Source organism: Channa argus, chromosome 11 (genome assembly GCF_033026475.1).
Source record: "Channa argus isolate prfri chromosome 11, Channa argus male v1.0, whole genome shotgun sequence".
Lineage (NCBI taxonomy): Eukaryota > Metazoa > Chordata > Actinopteri > Anabantiformes > Channidae > Channa > Channa argus.
In genome coordinates, this window is record NC_090207.1 from 25,035,218 (window position 1) to 25,051,620 (window position 16,403).

The following is a 16,403-nucleotide window of genomic DNA, read 5'->3' on the forward strand; positions in this document are numbered from 1 at the left end:
TGTCTTGGGCCAGTCCTCCTTTCACAGCTTTCTGAAAGGCTTTCCTGACAAGAAAAGCTCCTTTCTCCTTGGCAGGTGGGGCCAGACCTATTAGGCCATAGAGCCCCACCACTTGGCTGAGCAGTTCTCATCTAGTCAGTGGGTTTGGTGTCTTTGGTTTTACCTCATCTTTCCTTTCCTCTTTAAAAACTTGATTGAGGTGATCATATAGAGCTTATTTTCAACTAGATCAACTAGATACCAAATACCTAAGGCCTTGCTGTCTTCATCTTTTATTTGGTTTGGAAGTATCAATGCTTTGCTTTTCTCAGCAGGCTTTTTTGTTTCAATGTTCTCAGCTGTGTTTTCTGACCTCTCACTTTGCCCTGACTGGACCCAGGGTTTGAGAGAAAAGCCACCACCTTTGAGTATCTTCTCAACCTGTTTTGTGAGCTTGTCAGGCCTCTCTTTGCTGTTGTGGGGTGAGAGTATATCAACCAAATAGGCGTCCCCCTCCAAGACTGTGTGCCTCCAGTAGGTTAGAATTTGGCTCCTCTATCCAAGGATATCTTGCATCCCAGTGAGGAGACGTACAGTGAGCATCTTCTGTCACATAAGTAATTCCACCCTTTATGACTTCAAGCTCTCTCTCCTCTGCTAGAGTCATATCCCTCTCTCCTGGTTGGCAGTTACCACAGCGACAGCCACCACATTTTGGCTCACACCCCTTCTTTTTTTCTGTTTAAAACAGAGACTTTTCATCGCTTCCAGATTAAATGTTTGTTTTCCCATCTCCCCGGAAACTGTTTACTGTGCCTTTCAACTAACATTGCTTTGCAACCATCCCTCTTCTTCTCAGTTACTATCATTGATGTATTTCCCTATTTTTTTCCTAATTTTGTTTGTTTGGTTTTATTTTAGGTTAACTTTACATCCGTCCAGATTGAACGTCACAATGTCAGTGTTCGATTTATTGGTGAGAATGGATTAGGCTTAGACACCAAAGATTCCGGGTAAAGTTAAGCTAAAGAATTAAAGACATAGAGTAAGAATATCAAATGCCTACACATAGTGATAACGTTGTATGTATACACGTACATACAGTACTTACAAACTTGTGCATACCGATTATCATTAAGCACACACCATGTCACCATGGACTTGAACTGTGGTCTTATTTGGGAAAGTCCTGTATCTCGTACTATCCCACCATGTAGACCATCACCTTATGAGTACTTCTGGCTTCATATAATACATCATTGTTTAAGGTGTCAAATATTAAAGCTTTGCTATTTCCATTGCAGACAGCCCTGATGCAATGGGTATCTCAAGTGTTAAATGCTAAAGGAATCGACAATGCAGCTGTTTTTTACTCCTTGGGAATAAGAAAAAGCTAGCGAAAGAGTTTTCCAAGAACTGGTGGACTGCACAGCATGGGGCTAAGGAGAGTAACAGTTAATCATTCATCACAAAAATCTAAAGAAAGCCAGTGCGCCTCTGTGTTTACTGGGGTCCAAAATAAATTCTCATTTTATCTCTGTTTTGGTCCGTTAAATATTTGACCCATTTTGCTATATTTATGCATAAGAATCAAAGTATAATAAAGTCTAAAGACGCATGCAGTGAGTCCCAGGTGAATCTCTGATAGTGTATTCTCCACAGCAGCTGAATATTTGTGGGATGTCCACTAAAACAGAGCATCCAGTCATAACTTGACAGAGGGGCACATCGTGGACTGAGCAAAGGACCTTTTCCTAAGGACCACTTCACCACAATGACACGTCATTCTGAGTCTAGATGGATGATCCAACATGTCCTGCATCGAATAACTATAAGATTAGATCATCTGTTCTCAGCTTTAACCTCAAACTGATTCCAAATCCTCCCTCCTCTTTTTTCACATGTCTACTGCCCCAGCACCTCTTTCCTGACTGTGAGACACATTCACAACAGATGAAGACGCTCTGGCCTGACACCTTCTTGAGGAAGCCTGGTGACTCAATAGGTAACGCATGAAGCTGGGATGCAGAAGGCCACACGCTCGAATCCCACCCTCTCAGGTGTGGCCGCAACCAGCCATCAAGGGGGCACCTTGGTGTAAGTCCCGAGCTTGGATAAAATGGGAGGGTGCTAAATCAATGTGCGGAACGTTCTGCTGTGGTGCAATAAGCTGAATGCCGTTGATCTTTAGTGGGAACCATTCTTGTCTCAGTCCGTGCAATGTCTCCTGTAGCACTGACTGCCACACTGCTTATAACATAGATGAATTTCTGAGCTGACCTACCAGGGCCCATGAGGTCAGGGTCCTCTGGGCCAGTGCCTCTGTAGGAATAGAGTGTTATTTTCTCGTATGAAAACCACAGGGCTCAGTTACTGACACTAAATGACCAAAGACATGCACAAAATATGGCAAAAAAGATCCAAAGTGTCCACAAAGAAACAAAAATGCTAGAAAAGTGACCAAATAAATAGTTACATAATTCCAAAGACACCAAATGAATCACGTACACTGGACACAAAATAACAAATAAATGAAAAATGACCAGATAGGGACACAAAATGGCACTGTAGGACCAAAAAGACCAAACAGAAATACACAGAATTACTTAAAAAAAAAAAAAAAAAACTACAAACACAAAGGATTAAAGACAGAAAATGAGTAAAAAGAAACAAATTCACATAAACAACAAAAAAACTAAAAATAGACTGGAAATTACACAAAAAAGAGAGAGAAAAAGACCCCAGACAACACATGACCGCCTCAGTTGTGTTGTCTATCTTTCAGTCTGGGGGACCTGTGTAATAAAGAATTAATAAATGAATGAAAGAATGAATGGATGCTTTTATAGGGTCCTTTTATTTCTTTCTGCCCAGGGACCCATTTCTTTATAATTGGGAGATGATCCAAACAGAATAATATTTCCATCACAGTTGCCTAAATGTTCTCTACACAAGTTCTTCATTTTCTTACTTCAAACAGCTCACTTTAAATTTTATCTGTCCACTCAACTTTTTCCATAAAAACTTGTGTTCTTCCAGATGTTTGGGGCTCCCACGAAACATCTTGTGAAAAGAGACCCCCCAGTGGCCACACGTACTGGCACATTTTGCAATTAAAACTATAAACCCCCTTCAGCATCCCATGAAGGGTGCAGTGCACCACCGCTACCCCCAAAGCACCCTAATTGAGGCCCCTTATAGCTACCAGAGGGTCTCAATAGGCGTCTTTGGCACAGCTAAGGATCCTTTCTGATGACTCTTCCACCTTCTAAACACTTTGCACTAACACTGCTCAGTGGAATGGTGCACCACCACTCCTGTGTCAGCTAAACCATTGCTTCTTTAACTATTTTTCAGTCATGAGGAGTTTTTGCTTTGCCTTTCTGCCCAGCAGATGTGCACTTTCATCTTCCTTTTATTAGTCGTTCCCAACTTGTCTTGACTAGCAAAGTTTTAATTTCATTTAAAAAAAGTTTAAATTTTAAAAATGTTAATTGTTACATTGAAATTTTCAAAAGTGTCTGATTAATGATGCTTGGATTGGTGCATCAAAAACTAACACGATGTTTCATTTTCTTTAAAATTTTAGAAACATTTCCAGGCAAAGACAAAGACAGGAACTTGCAAGTGTCATTATAATTGATACGTCTTCACTAAAATGAGATGTTTTACAACTAGCTGATGTTCCACTACAGGTACAGAGTATAGAAACACATCTGTCTCCTGCAACTGTTACTGTATATTACAAGATGGATATAAACATGTGGCAGCTCTGCTTTGTGCTGAGAAACAAAGCTGGATTCCAACAGCACCTCTGCACACATCCAAGTCAGACACGTTGATGACATCAGAAGATTTAGTGGCAGATTGAGATCTGGACCCTCTCTAAGGGGGATGATTCATACAGCTGTAGAACAGACACATCTGCACATAGTCTGATGATATTGTTGTTATCAAAGCCAGCATTGAGCTCAGTCGCAAAGTTGTGTGAGTAAAATATCCATTTCCCAGAAAGCATGAGTTCACAGACAGTAGACACTATGTTGGGACCCAGTAGCTAAATAGTCCAAATCTAACCTGACCTGACTTGTCACACCAATTAAAAGAAGCCCTGGAGGATTATGACCTCAGTGTGCCAGGACCTAGGACCGCTTTGTTAGAATGGCAGAACTAAGGAAAAATCCTATTTGGCCTTTGGAGCGGACCAGGCGCTCTGATTACATCTTGGAGCACAGCACTTCCCCCAGCATTAGTGCTGATGGCAACACGACACCGCGTGAAATGACACTGAGCAGCAGGCAGGCTGACTGGCTGCACCGACACACTGGGCCACTGGCATGGCAGCCCACCGTCTGACCTTCCACACATCATCACTTGGCCATTAACCAGGTAGAGGGGAGGAAGATGGGCTGCGTTTCAACAGCCACTTAGTGTGAGTGCACTGTGTAAACACATTTGCGCTGTGTGAACATGCTTACATCTACTTCACTGTCAGTTTACGGGTGCTAGTGGTAAAGTGGATGGACACTTCACAGCAGCACTCGGATATCGTTGGGGCGCATCACTGTCTTCTAAATCAGCAGAAAGCATCCCACGCTCCTGGGGTTTAGGCTCTGAGAAGCGATCCTCTGGCATGCTCTCTGGCACATGCCTTGTGCAGGAAAGTAGCACCCAAAATGGACTCGGCTGAAGAGATAAGTCTTCTAATGCGAACAGTAAACATATCTGTTGGTAAGTGTGTAGCCCAGTGGCCTGGCAGAGCGATAGGTGATCCATTCTAGGGAGATGGCAGCCTGAATAATGCAGCCGTTTGTTCTGATTGAATGAAAAGTTGGCACGGTGGCAGTTCTGCTGGCAGATGATCTAGTGGCAAAGTGCCGCCCTCTCTCAGGGAAAAAAATAAAAAAAACAAGGTCTCCAGCAGAATCCGTCTTTGCATAACCACCAGACCAGGGGAGAAAAAGAGAAGGCACATTCCTGCAGTCTTTAAGTCGCAATGTTTGCCTCCAGATAGATAAAGCAAAGATGTAACTGAGCTCAGATTAGGTGGAGATGTAACTACCCGCATGATATGACATCACCGGAGGGCTTGTGCCCATGGAAACAGGCTCCAGAAAATATCACTATGGAAGGTGCTTTTTCCTACTACTCTTTATTTTTTTTTGCAACCTTTAATTGGTTTCTAACAGCACCTGACTGTAGCCAGTTTAAGCCTCTGTCCTGACAAACCTTTAGCTCAGTCTACAGAAAGCCAGAGGCCAGAACAGATGAGGGTTTTTACTGGCTCACAGCACCGAGTCGGATAGTTTCAGGATAATCAGGTAGCTGTTATGTGTCGCACATAAGTCGGTGCTAAGCCCGGGCCCAATTTGTCTTTGGTGGAAAACTGTACAGTATGTCAAGCCTTGTGTATAAGAGGAAGTAAGTTCTTAGGCCACTGCTGCCAAAAGTGAAAGAGACTATCAGCATTCCTCCTAAGTCGCTGGGTTATTCAAGTCGAGCAGGAAACTGTGTGCAAGAGATATGTTTAAACTCCCCATCACGCACCACTGCAGAGAAGGTTAAAACAGTTACAGAACACTCATAGAAGGAAAATAGAAAAATTTCTCCACTGAATCTTTTACTATAATAGACACTGTAAGTCTTTTTAGGGTTAGTAAGGTCATGAAGCTCTGCCATGATCCTGAGGATCATTTTGCAGAAATCAACCGAATGGCTGTCATCTGACGATGGAGGCAAAAGCCAAATCATTAGTCATGAATGCCCTCTTTTATTCATCTAAAATATTAATCATTTTTAAAAAATGCACCTGTTCAGAAACAAGCCACTCATTTTCAAACAAGCTTAGTCATCAGCTGCCACCCAAAGTGCTGGTTGTTCGGAAAAGTATCAAGTAAAATAGGATCCCTTTCAAGGTGAATGGTGTGACTTTCTGCAGCTTCTGTCGCGATCATCTTACACCACAATGAGAGGCTCCAGCTGAAAAATGTGAACACTCGCAGGACCTTTAAGCTTGAGAAGTACTGAACAACTTTGCTACCGACCTCATGCAGCAAATTTTTCTTTTTTAACCTGAAATCAGTTCATTGACACTATGGTTTTCCTGACTTAACACAGATGTAAAGCGGTCCTAGTAAAAACCTGATTATACTGCTGCGTAGCACAAAAGGTTCAATGTGTGTTAAACAGTACAATGCCTGTAGTCTGTCATGTCTATTTAAATGACATTAAAACATGATTAAAATGTGTTTAGCCACCACTTATTTTCACCTGTGTCATATTAGAATTACAAAGGAGCTGTGGTAATGTCATCACTATCCTGCACTCCCATAAAAGACACAATTTCAGGCAAGAAAGCTAAATTTTTTTATACATTTTTTTTGTTTATAGGTTAACGGTGTTACAATGCTACAATGGTCAGGTGGATGTAGAGTTTTGTTGGTGGGGTGGCTGGACTGGGGCACATGCTCAAAATAGGTTGGCACATTTGGAAATGTATTTAAAAGGTTTTAGACTCAAACATAAAGGGTTTGTTCAGTCTCACAAATTACAAATATGTAACTTTCGTACTTAACTCCAAATAGTCATGAACAAATAATAAACAGTTGGGGAAAATCCATCAATTTCATGGATAAACTGCCTGGTTGCAACTGCTACAAAATATATGAAACCACCTTAAATGTCCACAATCTCATCAACTTGCTTCAGTGCAGGATCTTTAAATTACTCAAGGTTAATAATGCTACAGTAAGATCCAAATATAACAGACCGAAATAAGTTACTGCTTCTATGTGACCTGCATAGAAATGCTTGATTTGGTTAGGATTTGATGGCAGATGACTTTAGTCATCCTGCCCCATCCTGAAGTCCAGAAACAAGCATTGTGATGAAGCATAGCTCAGCTCTGTCTGGGTGGCATTTGCACATAAGGACACCTCACCATCATTTCATGATGACACGAAATGAATTATAACATGTATCAAATCTTCATCCTACAGCAAAGCCAGCAGTAAATGACCACATGAATGGGAGAGGATGGGACACTGATCAGGTTATCTCAAGTGAGATGACAGCCCCCTACCATGTTACAGAAAACGTGGGAATAAAGTTCCAAATTGTAATATTTAGGTAAATATTTTAAATCTAAATGGTTATTTCCTCATCTAAAAAATAAAATATATAAAGTGAACTATCAGCATTTCATTTTCATATTCATACGTGTTTTGTCCCTTGGGGTCAGCGTGGCGCTGAACTACTGTGGCAACATTTTTCAAAATCACGACAGAGAGTCAGAACCTTTAACTCACCAACAGTGAGGCCGGGAAAATCTCAAATTGGTTTTAAACATTACAATTTCCAATTTGTTTCTTGTAAATCACTCAGGTTTATCATAAATTGAAAGACATTTAACGGTGGCCATTATAGTACAGGGTGGGTACTTTGTACCCGTAATGATAAGTTATAACTGACAGTAAATACCAAATGTCTAAATATGTCTATATCGCCTTCCCATACGCATCACACACAATCCATTTACTAGAAGCACAAGTTTTTGTGCCAACTTTAGAAGCTCTTGTTCTTCACAGAAAAGTCCTTCTAAACAGCAAATGCTTCTGTGCCCCCCGAATCAGCACCGCCACCCCTAAGGCTGCGCAACCCCAAGAAGTGGAGTTGCAAGCCTGGAGGCACGCAAAGGTAATGTATGTGGAATTCTCCAATCAAATAGCTTTGAGAGGGGGGGGGGTTGCTCTGCTGAGTGGTGAGGGCTTCCTCTGCCGCCAGCGTTCTCCCCAGCTTTGTTCTGCCCGTTATCTTTAGCAGCAGATAATCCGGAATGTGCTGCATGGATCACAGCTGCTTCGCTAAGAATCAACCACCAGCTCATCATGAATGTTAAACTCATTACATATTCAAAAGGGATCTAAATCTCCTGCAAATCGCTGTAGGGGTGTGTGCATGTGTGTTTGCATGGATCCATGCTGGTGCCTGTCCATCAGTCTCCTCCTCCTCAAACAGGCTTTGCTACTGACATTTTTCAACCGCACTTCAAGTACATTTTCACATCACTTCATGCTGCAACACATCGAACACAGTTTATCTCTGAACTGTTGACACTCAGCTAAACACATGTATGGATATACAGATGAGTGTGTGTGTGGGGGCGGGGCGGGGGGTTATTGTGTTACACAGGGTCAAGGCTTTAAACGCCATGTGTTCCCTGAGGACGTGACAGTATTTGAATGCAAACACATCAGAGAGGGAGATAACTGATCCTATAGAGGTCAAAGGTCAAACTGGCCAAGTTCATTTGGTTCACATTCTGGTAACAGAAACTGACTCGCACGCATTACGTGAAGGCCAGTTTCCATCTTTAGACTAATCTGTATTTTTATATTTCCAATGAATCATTGATCCATCAAAGCCAACCTCAGTCCTGTTTTCCTAAGACACTGCCTCATGCTGACCAAACACATGTAAGAATATATTCACTCTTTAGAGACTTTATTAAATCTCTGTGGCCACCCTACGGCCGCAGGATCAATAAAAGTGATCCATTCTAAATTGAGAGATTTCCCCACATGGTAACTTTATACATTTTTTTATTTATTTTGTGACATTGTGATCCTGGGCTTTTCTGCACAGCAAGCAGGTGAACACACAGATTCACAGTGTGTTTAGTGAAACTTTCACTTCACACAAATTACTACAAAATGAACAACTAATACCAATTAAATGCTTGTCCCTGGTGTTGTTCTGTATTCAAATTGTGGTTTCAAATTAAATACAAAAATCTAGAAAATTCAGTGTTTCAAGATACAGTAGTGGGCAATTCAACCTCAACTACCTTTTACTAACAATCATAGTCCCTAACAAATGGGCACTAAAAATCTAACAGTACAATAGCTGCTCATTACCCAATAATAGACTCTCAAAGTTAGTAATCTAGTTATAGCTATCTAGTGAAGCAGAGGACCATTTAGCTGCAAAAGGTCAAGATCTTGATATCAGGTCTTAGTGGAAACCAAACCGAAAGCTAAAATAAAAATTGTTTTTTTTTGTCCTTTTGGCTTTTATCCCATGAGTTCGTGGTCACCACAGCAGATCATTGCCCGCATGGTGATTTGGCACAGTTTTTACGCCGAATGCCCTCCCTGAAACAATTTCTAGCGGGCTTGGACCGGCACTGCACAGCTGTTAGGGGTCTATACTGGTCTATTTTCAGATGTTGTGTGTCTGTTTTTAACCACTCCACATCTTTGTATAGTTTCAGATCATTGTTCATCATTTTTGAGTCATATTGTCTTTTTGTGGTTGTTGTGCATCTCTTGTGTATTTTCAGTGAAGTGTTTCAAACAATAAGTAAGAAAAGTAACTCCATAGGTTCGACCCACAGACCCCCAAAACCTCTCCAGCCGCTAGGCCTGTGTTAAGTACCCTATGTCCAGTTGTACATGTGAATAGATATGATTTAAAAGTGCAAATCTGTTCCAGACTATTAACTGTTTCAGTTTAGTGGTACAAGACTGTTATTTACAAGCTAAAGGCAACTGGCCAATAAAAATAAGTTCTGACAAATTGTAAATGGTCTAAATGGTAAATGGTCTGCACTTATATAGCGCTTTTCTACCTATTGGCACTCAAAGCGCTTTACACTGCTTCTTATTTACCCATTCACAATCACACACACACTCATACACCAGTAGGGGAGCTACTATGCAGCTGGCCAACACTCACCGGGAGCAACTAAGTTCGGGTTCTGTGTCTTGCTCAAGGACACTTCGACATGTGACCGGAGGAGCCGGGGATTGAACCAACAACTGTGAAATTGGTGGATAACCGCTCTACCTTCCTGTGCCACAGTCGCCCTTGTACTTATTTGACATTTTCAACTGTTCATTTAAAAGGTCAACACCTGAAGTTGAATCTGAAATTCAGTCATGATCAGTGGAGCAGCAACAAAAATATCAATGCAGCCTATAAAAGTGTCTACAGAAAAAGCTGCCTAAAGTGCTCAGACAACAGCCTTGTAGCTAATTACTTACCAACGGGCTTTAGAGATATTATGGCAATTGCGACATAAAGTCACTTAACAAATCCAGCCCTGAATAGGATACATGTTCAGTATCCAATCTAATTACATTACATCCCAAGTATCTTATTTGGATTTCTCATAAGCAGGATAAAGATAAACTAATCTGGGTTTTGGTACCAACAAAATGATGGCTAACTTAAACAATGCAGCAACTAGCACATAAATCAGGAAAGAAGTCAGTTTATTGGCTTCAGTATCAACCCAAGAGATCACTGTATGATACAATCTCCAACGAGAAACGTCCTCTGGCTATTCTTCCACCTGACATGCAAGGTTAACAGGAGCTGCTGCATTTCGTCATATTAAATTCTCATCATATTCTGGCATCTGCACAGAGAGGATTAGGCAGCAGATCCATTTACAGTGGACATGTGCTCAACAATGTTGGGTTAATTAGTCGTGTTTATAATGTGCCTGTTTGCATGTGTGGCTCAGTCAGTAGTCGCTGATCTCACCACAAGCGCTCACCTCCACACTCACCCCTTAATCCTGTCCCCAGACAGCCTGATCAGCAGTGACTTCAGGCTGGAGGGACCCCGATCAACAACAATTTAGCCCCTGTAAGCCACCACTGTCAGAAACACAAATCTGCTATTTATTGAACAATATTCCATTTGAAAAAGTATTTCAAGAATAGTCAATTTTTAAAAGGCCGTAAACTGCTAAACTGGTCACTTTATATATTTTCTCATTGTCAACAAATCCCATGGAAAGATCCAAACTAACAGTTAATGGCTCTTACTGCATGTCTAGTCCAAAACCATTACCTGTGTGTCATTTGTCTGGGCTGTGCAGCACCAACATATACAAAAATGACTTCAAGCACATAAGTGAACCGCAGTGTTACACTGGGTGACCTGCAGGAATGCTGTGGGACCATCTTGAGTCTTATTTTCTTCACATTTTCACCGCTATAGCATAGTTTAAACAAGCTACACAACCTCCTTTGTGTAGGTTTTGCAGTATATTCGTAATGTTGGGTGCTTTTATAAACTAAATTCTTTTTAAAGTCCCTGTTTTGTCTTTTCAATTTATGCAAAGTTAACATTGCAAAACAAAGTGTTCTGTACCTGGTTTAGGAATATCAAGACCATACCACCACCAATTTACTGTAGTTCTGTTTGATTAGCAGATTCTATTACAGCATGTCTCTGTTGTAGAATTTCTCTCCATGAGTTCGTCATATCTGACAATTTTGTATAATAAGTACTTTCAAAGTATTTGTATTTAATAGTCGCTGCTTACGACTTGCAAATTACTTAAAACCATAGAGAAGTGAGCAGTAAGCACCATATTACATTTTTTACTCAAGCTGAGATTCTAAGTACATACTCTCAGCTCTAAGGTTCCCAATATTAAGTTGGGCAGGTCAGCATCACGATTGGATTTAAAGCTGAGTTTTTCAGAGGTGAGGATGGGGTTGAGGTTCATCGCTAAGTGCCCTGAGAATAGTATTTCTCAATCCACAATTGCAAAGAAATAGAGAATTTCATCATCTATGATTTCTGAAAATATTAAAACATCTAGAAAGTCCAGAAAAGGACCAGACCAGAAACCATCACTGTAACCATGATCTTTTTTCTTTCAGGCAGCACTGCATTAAAACCAGACATGATTCTGCAGTGGAAATCTCTACACGGGTTCAGGAACAACTCTGAAAAACCACTTGTGTTTACTGACTGTGGTCACTGCATCCGCAAATGTAAGTTAAAACTCTACCATGCAAAGCATGATTTGTCAACTACTACATTCTCTTGGTTTTCAGCTTCCCAACTTTTCTTTAAATGGGGTTTGCATGTATCGTATCACATTTTTATACTTTTATTCTAGTTTATGCAGCTACTCTTCCGTATGCTATAAATGCAGACATACAGGATGATAACTTCCAGCCACTCAGTTCTTACATATAAAATGCTTTGCTCCCCTGTTCAGAGATAAACCCAGTCCCAGGCTTTCACACACCAAATATGCATTTATAACTTGAAGTTGGGAAAGTCCTCACAAGTGTGCCTCGCTAAAGCCCGGCTGCCATTCTGTTTCCTATAGCATCCATTTAAAGACACGGGTCTGATAACACTCAGTGCTGTCTATAGGAATAAGCAGAGGGAATGCTATGGCTGGAAAACAGGTGCAAATAAGGGAAACAGTTAAAAAAAGAAAAAAAAAACGTTGTGAGAATGGGCCATTGCAATTTTTCTCCTTTAAAACCTTCATGTTTTTCAAGTATATCTGGAGAAGCAGCCATGATAAAAAAAAAAAAAATGCTGCTCTTTCGTTTTATAGGTCACATCGCAGCAATGAGATGATGGCTGTTTCATTTACAGGACACATATGGAAAGGGATTTACCTCCACCCCAGAACATGATCAGAATTTCTATGAGGTACTCCTGCAGATGCCCCCCCTCACCTACTTGGTCCTCAGTTCAACATAAATCTGCCCTAATGCATCATCTTCCTGCTGCCACCTCCACACTCGATCACATCGCTGTCCTATTATAATCCATTGTTTGAGCAGGGCAGAGGCAGATCAATGTCTGATTAAGGTGTTAATAAGTTAAAGCCTGTCAGTATACACGCTGGAGGGAAACAATATATAGATGTGCCATATCTGATAAGGTCAGGGAGGAGTGGGGGGGGGGGGGGGGGGTCCACAGAGGATTTGATTAAACTACAATGTCTTTACATTTGCGCGAACTTGGGCCAATACAACATCAGAATCAACAGTCTTGTGGATTTGTCTTGTCAACCTGAATAGATTCAGAAGGAAAGTGGGTTGATGAGTAAACACGACAGCATCAATACTGCATGAGACTGAACATCCAGTGATGTCTGTCTTTAATGTCTGTAAGAGATCTGGGTCGAATCCTCTCAAGTCCCTGCCATGAGAATGTTTTTTTCATGGATTAAGCTGCCACATTGAAAATGAGCACGGGACACAGAGAGTGTCAAAAGCATAAAGCAGTAATAATGAAGTTAACCACAAAATGAGAAATGTGCAGTTTCCCAGTGCAAAGCCATTTACCTTTTAGCAGATGAATCGCGGAGTTATATGCAAGAGCTCAACTTACAAGACAATAACACTGAACTGTGCACAAGTCTGCACTGACAGTCGGATAATTCCAGGGCCACAAAAAGGAGTGAAAAAAAAAAAAAAAACTCTACCTTGTTCATGTGGAGCCGGGGCACTTCAGTGGCATTGTTGATGCTGTATCTGCAGGGTGCTTGTGTTTTCCCCAGTGAACTGAAGCAGATGTCAGCACAGGCACCTGCTCTAGCTCAGCCTCCTCCTCCACTGCCTGCCGGCCCGCATGTCAGGGGTCGCCGCTCTGCCCCAAAACACACCCATCGCTCAGCCCCCAGCAGGCTATTGTCTTAAGCACAGCCGCAGATTTCTTAACTCATTAAGACATTTCTCCTTCTTATATGCTCTACATCTATTTATTGTTGTGAATTAAGGGAACCGATAACTTAGAAGCAAAGATGGCATCGTGAGTATTATTATTATTAGTGCAAAAAAATATCCCTATGATCACTTAGATGAAAAGACCTAAATTAGTGATAAGCATGAGAAAAATCATTTAAGGAGCTTACTGTCTCTCTCAAAGGGACTACATCCAGGCTAGTTCTGGGTGGGGGGTGTACGCGCGTGGAAGTCGTGGTGGTCGGCCATCTGTTTGGGATGTCTCATGGTGGGCTCGCATCCATCAGTCTGTACGATTGACTGACAGTTGGGTAATCCAATCTATGCGGTTTCAAGTTGTGGAGGCGCTGGGCAGTCACAAAGGATATCAAATCACACAGCCTTCCCAAGTGCAAAAAATTAAATATATAAAAAAAAAAGTCAAATGTTGTGTAACTTGGCAGTGACAGCAGGACAGAGATCTTAGGCCTGAGGTTGCAGCTTTAATCAGAGCGTGCTCAGAAAGCACACGAGCAACAGTGACCTACATTCGTCCTCATCTGACTGACAGATGTCTCCTGTGTCTTTACTGCGGAGTGGTAACATGTGCTCATTCTTCAGTGATTACTGCTGCAACGCCACATTCAGGTATTCACAGGGACCACAGACGCAAACACTGGAATGTGTTTTATGTCATGTTACCAACAGCTTATAGATATGTAACTGCAACTAGAATCTTTGTTTTCTGTGTTAAAAAGAACAATAATTTGTTTGCTTTTTTTTTTTTTTTTTCCTCCTTCTATTCTGTCCATGTTTGTGTTGGGGTGTCACATAAGCTCACTCTTCAATGACCCGCACAACCATCACTCTGCACTATTCCCATTCGCATTTTTATGATGGGAGGAAAAATCAGTAGGAACGCAGGACACACGAGATAAGGCGAGGCGGTCGTGCACAAATCACAGGGCCGGCGGTCGGATGCCCGGTCCCTCCCGGCTACGTGTCGAAGTGCGCTTGGGCAAGACACTAGACCCTAAGTTCCTCCTCGTGTGTCAGGTGAGCACTTTGCGTGACAGCAGTGCCATCGGCGTGTAAGTGTGTGTTAATTGGTAAGTCCTACTACTTTGGTTTCTTTCCGAAGGTGAGTTGGCAAAAATGATATCTCAGCCCATAAATATCATAGCCATAGTATGAAAAGATGGATGACATGACAGCTGGTTGTATGATAGTTATTTCACAACACAATAAGCCCGTTTAAAGTCCTATTGTAATTGAATCACTGGCCATTTTAAATCACGTCCACCTCACTGAGAGTATTACATTATTTACTAAATGTTTCTAATCGTAACGTTTGTCTTTTCTATTCCTATCAGAAAAAAAAAAATCATTCTATAAGCTTCTTTTATAAAGTGCGGAGAGAATAAAAAGAGCGGGTAACAAAGTCGCAAAAACACAGGACACAATGCCTGAGACTTTGATGTGGTCCTTCTGTGACACTTAACCCACCTTTTCTGACTCAACAAGTGGATCATAGCAAAGCTCATTGTGCTTTTTTTTTTTTTTTTTTTTGACAAATGACCAAACAGATTCATTCATCTCCACAGCCCTTGCAGCATGAATCTAAAAGGGCCCAGCTAATCTGTGGGTGTACTGAGATCACATCTATCACATTACACACTGCTGTGCTGCTGCTATTCACGACAAAGGCAAGGTCAGATTTCACTCTGGAGCTTTTGCACACACACACACACACATACATATGCACGCTAGCAGACACACTTACCAACATTCAGATGTCGCTTGTAAATTAATTTAATGAAAGACAGAGCAAAACTTTATCAAAACTGATAAATAAACTGAATTTCAATACATCAAATCTTTGGATTTCATAATATTTCTTGCGAAGCTGTTACCAGCTTTCTAATGCTACTGCATATACATTTTAGCTCTTTGGCAACATAATCTCCAAATAAGAACAAACTTTTTCATGCTATGGCAATTACACCATTATTAGCAAAGCATAACCTGCATATTAATGAAATAACTCTTTCCTCATCTGGTACAACAAGTACCAGTTTCTCAGGAATCAGTGGAGACCAAAACATGAACAAACATGAGAAGCATGTCATGTTCAAATGGAGCAAATATTCACTAATATCAGCTAAAGTCTTTTACTCAAGGTAATTTTATGCTAATTTATAATAATGTAATAATCTAATTCTGTGTTTACTGAGATTCAAAACAGCGGGTTTTTAAATATTTTAGTAACAATATTCTTAATGGATCTAACCTAAAGTTATGTAGCTCTGTGTGATACGTGCATCACAACACAAATACTACAAATACAATCCCAATTTGCCATCTTACACCGGCTTAGACACATCTTTTTCCCACATCCCCATCATAGTTTTAAATAACAAGAAAAAGACTGTCTATGTCTATTACATTTATGAGACTTTGACCTTTTATCCTGTGCAGCTGGAAATCTCCCGAGATGCCACAAATCCTCTCACCAGTCTTTCCGAACACCAGACCTCTTGCATGACAAGTAAAAATTGAACAAAAATAATTGTTTTAAGCAATGCAAGGAGGCAAAGCAGCTTTGTGAGGTTATGAGTAAGTGTAGTGGTGCAGTGGGAGATGCCTCCATTTCTCCATTCGCACACGAATATTTGAATAACAAACTGATGTTGCTGCAAAGGTTGCATGGATGAAAACACTTATCTAAAGCACTTAGAGAATTTATTTTTCCCCTCAATATTTTAAACTTTCAATAGCACTTTTTGGCCACAATCATAAACAAGCTGCAGACCCAGCATTGACATACCATTGCCCATCATTGTTTATTTTAAAATCCAGAAGTTGGGGGGTAAAATAACACTGAACACTGTAGTCACGGTTCCGTCATTGTAAATGATTAGTTCACTCTAC